Source organism: Phaenicophaeus curvirostris, chromosome 9 (genome assembly GCF_032191515.1).
Source record: "Phaenicophaeus curvirostris isolate KB17595 chromosome 9, BPBGC_Pcur_1.0, whole genome shotgun sequence".
Taxonomy (NCBI): Eukaryota; Metazoa; Chordata; class Aves; order Cuculiformes; family Cuculidae; genus Phaenicophaeus; species Phaenicophaeus curvirostris.
This window is the reverse complement of record NC_091400.1, coordinates 23667350-23675369: the sequence shown is the minus strand read 5'-3', so window position 1 is coordinate 23675369 and position 8020 is coordinate 23667350. Positions and strand designations below refer to the sequence as shown.

The 8020-nt window shown below is 41.6% G+C and overlaps 1 long non-coding RNA gene across 1 annotated transcript; it reads right to left on the bottom strand.

The window, feature by feature from the left end:
* Nucleotides 1-4338: 4338 nt before the first annotated feature.
* On the bottom strand, nt 4339-7372 carry LOC138724284 (uncharacterized). The gene is made up of 3 exons (XR_011338000.1): nt 7244-7372; nt 5769-5863; nt 4339-4443 (listed from the first exon to the last, which is right to left on the bottom strand). It is a non-coding gene; the product is annotated as an uncharacterized lncRNA (long non-coding RNA).
* Nucleotides 7373-8020: the final 648 nt, after the last annotated feature.

Below are 8020 nucleotides of genomic sequence, written 5' to 3'. Positions count from 1 at the left end.
TCTAGGATATGGCTGGCTTTCCCGGCTGGAAATCTGTGCCACAGAACGGGTTGGACCAAAAGGCAATTTCTAGCAAGAGGTCCATGTCATAACCAACAAAATAAACAGTAACACCACCAGTCACAAGGCAGCCTGGACTTTGCCCTGCCATCTGTCATCTCCCGAGGGACTGGGTGACATGGATATGGTGAAACCAAGCCAAGGAAGGCTGTAAGCGTTCAGCATCACAGCAGATTTGACCCCGAGAAATTCATAAAACATCCAGAAAACATGTGTTCCTGGCAAGGTGGGACACACAGCCCTGCTTTGTTGTATAACAAACATTTCCTTCAGTAAAATTCTGCAGAGATTTTAGAGGAAGGTTTTTCATACTGACCTTTCCCAGTAAAAGAAGTATAAGTTAAACGCTGCAATAAATGTCTTTTTTTTTCCTACGTGCGTTCTTTAAAGATGAGTGAAGTTTGCTCACATGGAAGCATTTAGAGAGACAAAACAAAATAAAAATGGAGAGGAAAAAAAAGCCTAGCATTTTCCTATTAAATTTCTTTTGCCAAGGCACTCCTCAAAATAACATTGCTGACTGAATCACAGCATTATACAACTTGGGCGGGCTTGAACTCTTCTTTGCAGCTGGGATTTTCGTGAACAGGGTCTCTGTGACGGATGCACTCTATTCCCTCCCCCCTTAACCAAACTAGCAGCAGTTTGGTTCAGGCTGCAGGAGGCAAAGGCTGCAGCTGGGCCAAGAACTCCTCCAGGAAAACCATAAAGAGCAGAACGACACATTGAACACCAATAAGATGTGGGTAAAAGGAGCCTTGTGCATACCTCTGCTTTATACTAAATGAGGGGAAATCAGGATGAGATCTTAGTAAGAAATGTTTTCCTGTGAGGGTGGGGAGGCACTGGCACGGGTTGCCCAGAGAAGTTGTGGCTGCCCCATCCCTGGAGGTGTTCAAGGCCAGGTTGGATGGCGCTTAGATCAACCTGATCCAGTGGGAGGGTTGCAACTGGATGGTCTTTAAGGTCCCTTCCAGCCCAAAACATTCCATGATTCTATATCATATGCAATTTGACAATGAGCCAACCACTTTTATCCCATAAATATGACAGCCTAAGCAAACCTTATCTGAGCTCTCCCTACAAGGCAGTGTGGCTGCGTGGTGATTATCCCCCCTTGCAATGGGACACCTCTCAAAGGTGCTCCTCAAAGCAATGAGATCTTTTACCAACAACAGATCGCTGGTAAGCCCCATCTGAATCCTCCCTCAATGGCAGCTGGACTGCATACCAGGCAATCCTCCTCTTTAGTAGGGATTAGTTGCTTAGCTTAAATAAGTAAAATTTTAAATAAACTATTTAGAGTTATAATATTGTGTGCTTTAGCATGCTTTTTGCTTGGTTTAGCTTAGTTTAGACTTGCTCTGAAGCACTGGGCCACAACCTAGAAATGCCCAGCCTGCTTACAGCCTGCTTAGTCAAAACAAAGTCAACAAAATCCAAAAGATATGCAGTCTTCAAGGATACAGATCATCAACATGAGCTACATCGAGGCAAGATAACAACCTGTCTGAAAGACAGCGAAGGGATCTAGTGAGCAACAAGAAGACTCCAGGCCCAAATATAACTACTGGACTGGACCGTCACATGAGGGGCAGGTACATAGTCTGTAAGGGATTTCTTTGTTCACATTGGCTTTCTCTCTGGAGCTAACTGTGCTGCTGTACCGCTCTATTAAATTATGTATTTTATGAAATCTGATGCCTCGGAGCTTGTATTGTGAAACCTTGAATTTGGAATTTGGAGCAAACTGACGCCTGATAGAAATCAGCAGGATGCCCAGAAGGAAGGTGGGTGAAGCAGAGAAGCACAGTGAAAAGCCTAGCAAAGTGATATAGCAGATGGGATATGCCCATATAATCCTTTAGCTATAAACACATATAACCCTTACCTTCTGTATCTCTTAGCCGTAAGTCATCAACCAAGTCTGGGACTAGGATTGGATCCACCTGCACCAAGACTCCTCTCTGAACAGGAGTTTAGAAAGCATCCATTCTAAATGTCATGACTCGACAGGAGGATCTCCCTTACCTTTTTGCATCCCCAGCCCCTATGTAAATCACTCCTATTGATTCTAACCAGATTTTCTCTCAATTTCATCCAAGTGGCAAGTCATAGTGTGACCTTGTCATTGAACCCTGTGAAGTCACACTATTATCTAAATATTGAAGACATGACACTCATTCATGACAGTCTCGGAACTTCCCTTCCAATGCTTTGCTTCCCTCATGCTTTGTAACAGGCAATTTCATTTAGAACAAATAATTTTGATTGATAAGTTCACAGTTTTTAAAGTGTATGTTCTGTTTGCCCACCAACTTCTTTCCTTGCAGGAGCTGTTCTTTTCTCCTCCACAAGAGCTTCAACACATTAGTATGGCCAATCACTGAAATACAACAGCTGTGATGGAACTGAAGAAATGCCCCTTCCCTCCACTTATCAAAATCTTAACTGGCCTTTTAACATAGAGGCCAAGGCGGCACCCATGGGAAAAAGCTAAACTGAAAGTAGTCCAAAGCTGGTGAATACATATTTCAAATTAAGAATGGCTTGTTGTGATTTTAGCATAAATTAAGAGTTAATTCCCAGCTGATATTAAGCCTTACTGATAAAGACATTTCTATTTAGTAAGCAAGGCTACACATCAGCACAGGTTGGGATGCAGAGTTAGTTGTATTTTCACTATCCAGGCAGATTGAAAAATTAAGATGTGCCCACAGAGTAGCTCACGTGCAGAGGTGGCCAGGGATCATCACACTCTCCATATGCTGGTAGAGCTCCTCTTGCGAGTTAACTACTCTCACTTGTGCCAGGGACAACAAGAGCTTTAACAGGACAGTTTTGTTAACCAGAGTAATTTTGGCTGAAACTGGTTAGGAGCCAGTCAGAGGAGCTGCTACACCCGTCTGATGAGGATGCTGTGACCTCTACTAAAGGTTACCTATTCAAGCAGGATTTGGAAAAAAATCCCATATTTTGCAACTTAAATACTGTTACTTTCTGATGTCAAAAAGCCTTTTGAGTGTCACGTTTAGGCTGGAGCAGATGTATGAGGAAGCTTGTGCTGCTGCAACCAGCCCAGCATTTATTCCAGACCCAGTTGTGCTCACTTTGAAGTCAATTGCAACATTCTATGGGTTTAACTAAGGTCCAGGTTTTCCTCACTTCTAGCCATCAAGGCTGAATAAATAGAGGGATTCATAGAAGTCCCCCACCATTGACACGGCATTCATAAACAGAAAACTGCGCTAACTATGTTGGCATATGGAATACTTTTCTTACAAGGAAACCATTGTATGGAAACCTCACTAGCTGCTATTTTCAGACAGTCAGGGAGCAAGGCATTTGCTTAACATATTTCATTTCTGGAAATATTTCCACAGGAATGATAACCTCCAGCCCACGCTCCCTAGGAGCTTAGGCTGGAGCAAATCCCTCTTCCTGAAAAAGCTGTTACGGGCAGCAAATATTCTTGTCAGCAAAAGAAAAAGAAATAGTGCTGTAGCTTTAGCAGCGTATTTTATTGGGGGTGGGGTGGGGCACGTGTATATATACACATACATATATAACTTTTTAATATGTTGGAAACACTGTGGATTGTTAGAATCATAAAATAGCTTGAGTTGGAAGGGACCTTAAAGCCCATCCAGTTCCAAATCCCCTGCCACGGGCAGGGACACCTCCTAGGTCGGGTTGCTTAGGTTGAGTTTCTTTCATTTTCAGTGGAATAAGAGGAACTGTTAGGAGAGCCGCGTGCAGCTGATAGATTAAAGCCTGAGACAAATGAATTCTCTCATTAGAGAAGCTGATTTTGATTCAGACTGTAAATTTGCATGAACATCTATGAGAATACTTGTAATTTTGTTAGAGAAGGATAGAATTTTGAAGACTGAAGATGTTACAACAGCAAAAGAGATCATGGTGAAACTGAGTCAGGAAGAAATCAGCTCCCTGGATTTGCCTGTGCATGTGCCTCTTACTAAAGGATTTATGCTGTTACATCAAAATCCCTGTTTATAAGTATTTTTTCTCGTTAGGTAAAAAGACAAATGTAAATCTGTGAAAAATGAGCCAAGTGTAAGCAATATAGTATTGCCTGCTTGGAAATGCAGGCAGCTCAAAACAATAGCCTTAATTTCCATAAGTATACACGTTAAGTTATTACCCTTAGAGTTTCTTAAAATAAAGAGATGTTAACAAGAACTCCACACAGAGCCCACTTCTGCTCACCGTCAGCAGCATCACACCTGATAACTCGCACAGTGATATTCAGAGGGTAGTTGTTGCCAAAAAGGGACAAGACCACTCTCTCCTTTCCACCCTCCTCTTCCAGCCAGGCTTTCTTTGATCCTTGTTATGTCAGCTTAGCTCTAGCATGGATTTCTACAAGTAAGGTAGATTGAAGAGACTTAAGACTTCTATCTGGGACTCTCCTCTATACCTTTGTTACACATTTAATCTCAAAAGGACATTAAAATAGTTTACAAGTAAAGTAAATATTATGCCACACTTTGACTGGCTACTTCTGTAGAGCAAAATGTAACTGCAGCTGTTTGCCTTAAGAGTTTACAAGAGGAAAAGTATGCAGAAACATGCAGGATAGCATACTGTATTAAACAGATTTATTGTATGTGCGTTATCTTACGTACATACCTTTTAAGACTGATTTTCAATCAGCTCAATTTAGGAAACCTGAGCTCAGCCTGGAATAAGAACCCTTCCAGCACCCAGTTCCTAAGGTAACCACAGAAGCCACAGTGTGCAGCTAATACAGAGAAGAAAACAAAGATATTTTCTCCAGTTAAAATAACAGGAAGCCTACCAGCAAGTTTTAATATCTAATTTCTTTATTAGCCATTAATTTTTTTATATCCAAACCAGTATTTAGCCAGAATGGAACCCCCAGACTGTATTATTTTGAAGCAAGGCTTGCTTTTACTCACATTGACAACTGTCATTCTGGATTATGACTTCAAACCAAGTGTGTATGGACAGCGATGCCACAGCCAGGGGAAAACGGTAGGAAACAAGGCCTGGGATCCTTGGTGTCAGGACAGGTGAAAGTTTGCCTGTCACCTCAAGCACAGTCACACTGCTCTCTGACAATTGTACCAGTATTGACCAGTTCAAATGGAGAGGCCTTTGTGGGAGAACTCTCAAAATCACAGCAGGATTTCCTGCAAGCACTGCATTTTCCTAGTGCCTCTTCCAGACTGCAGTTCCAGCTTTATACTTTTCCGAGCAGATTTGTGCCCTAATGGTACACAAAGCAGAACCAAATGATGGAAACTACTGTGTCCATTCAATACAACATCTCCCCCACCCCGATTTCATAGGTCCTGTCGTCTTCCTTTTTCTGTTTCAATTTTTCAGTATTTCATTTCGATCACTAAAATATTCCATTGACAAAACCTCAAAGATAAAATACCTGAGAGTTTGCACAATAAAAGCAAACAGAAACACCAAAAAACATTCTGCACATATTATAATCTTGTTTTTCAGGCAGTCAAGGAACCAGCCAGCCTGTGGTACATTCTTGGTAGGGCTGTGCTGGAACCCTGTTAGTTAAGGAAGTCCTGTTAGTTAATGTTGATTTTGGAAAGACAGTATCCCAAATGCTTTCACCCTGTTTTAGCTAACAAAAGGCATTCATTTTCCTTCTTCTGTTTAGTTACTACTCCTGAACATTTCCTGGGGTTTATACTTACTTTTTTCCCATGTGGCTTCCAAATCATGCTTTTTGCAACTCTTCTATGCACCTGTTTTCCTTCTTCATAACTGGGCCTTCAGTTAAATCAGACTCCTGCAAGACAAGATCATGGACTTGTATTATTCTCCCCTGGTTGTTCCTCTGCAGGTTATTTGTATCCCCCTAGGCCTATTGGGCTTGATGATATTTAAGAGGTAGTATTACCCTCAATCTGTGTCGCACTCCTGAGAAAATTTTCCTGCTTAAAATCCATTGCTTGGAGGTAGGCTTAGTTGAACTGATGTCCGCAGTCCAACTTCATTTTCCCAGTGCATTCGTGTTGCAATATGAAACAGCAATGTTTAATGACTCTGCATTCCCCTTGGTCCGGAACACAGGTGATAACAGCCAGTGGCTTCACTGATGTGTGCTAAGGAATGCAACCATACAGGAATTTCATAAACTGGATCAAATTTTGTGATGGACTGCACAGATTGTGTTATCGAAGGGCACCTTAGACTTGGGTAGTTCTTTAGTACACAGGATTTTTGTTGAAACAATTTTCTCGTGCATAACTTGCATTTTTCTCATGCATGCCATGAGCTTTGATCTGTAGGGCTGTCTATCTGAACACCTTCTGCTGTTACTACATTCGTTCAAATTAAGGTAAGAGCTAATTCTATGCTCCAGGCTATACAAGTTATGGAGTATTGAGTGTGCATGTGTATGTATAACATTACCCCTCGTATGCAGCAGAATATAGTTTTGAAATAAACAGTTTCATCAAGGAGCAACAGATGGAAGTGCTTTAGGTTCCATTTCTCATTAAGACAATCTTGTCATTAAACTCTTGAAGTGTGACTGTTGGAATGCTGTGTTTTACTGCCCAGTGGAGATAACCCGGCTTTACAGTGGCAAACTGACATCTCACAACACACGCCCGTAGGAATCACTAGTTCAGCCCTTTGCAGCTCAGATATTCTACAGTTAGTTTACATCTTTTGTTTTGGGTTGTTTCTTGTGCAAAACTGAATTCTGAACTCCAATTGGCATCTAATTCCAAGTATAACAGAGTTAGATAACAAGAAAAGGAGCTCACAGAAACAAACTGAGATGGCCCACACCTACCCTGCCTACACCTGCAGAGACACTATGATCCTTGTTTCTGGAGGCATAGAAGAAAAAGGTTATTATCCCACAAATATTAACAAATTATTAACAAAAGGAAAAGTGCCAATGTTTTGTGAATTCATGTAAGTGACATCTTGTCCTCTCAACTGACCCCAATTTCTGTATGTCGCAGGTGAATTATTAAGAGAAGTCATCGTTGTGGCGTTAACCAGAAGGCTTTATTAAATCATGATTAAATGGTGATTGAATGATGACTAAGCAATAATTAAACAGCGTTCAAACACTCTACTACTAATTACACCTCTAATAATTAAGCTAGATTGCATACAGTCTGCTTTAGATCTAATATTAAATGTCACTCACCTCACTGTAGGCATCAGATGGCAGGCAAGGGATCTCTCAACCTCAAGGAATAGCCCTAAAAGGCATCCCTGCTCAAGGGGAGATCATCGCCCCACAGACCATTGCCGTGCAGGAGAGCTCAAACAAATTCCATGATCTACAGACATTTGTAGCATAAGGCGACAGACTTATTGTCAAACTCCCCTTGGTATACGTGCAACTGTGCAGCCATAGGAGTTTTAGTTTCCTCTGGTCCCAGCTTGGGCTGGTGCTGTTAGCTCCTGGTAAGACACAACCTAAATTCCTTAGGTTCCTGAGGAGATAAGATACGGCTCAGCATGATTGCAAGGCTTGCACATCAGGGCTGGCTTCAGTCTGACCTCTTTGTCAGTGATGCCCAAACCAAAATACATTAACTCAGAGTGGGTGAACCCGTCAGATCATACAGTTTGGGAAGCACTTCTGTAAAACATGTATCTATATTCTTGCATTCCCTTGCCTCCTATGCCATACTTCTGTCATCTAGCAATGTCTCTATGATTACCTCCTTGCTTTCTCAGCACTTTGCACTTCTAATAGAAAAAGAAGATGAGAGTTGGAGTCACTCACAAAGCAATGTCTGGCATTGATTCTGGCTTTGACACCTTACAGCTCCTCCTGTCAGGCCAACATACATCCATCACTTTTCACATTTGCTCTGCTATTTATTAGACCAGAACCATCTCCCATATCCTTTGCTTTTCTCTCCTTTCCTTTAAATCCTATGTTAGGATACACTGTATTGAACTGTTCTTCTAT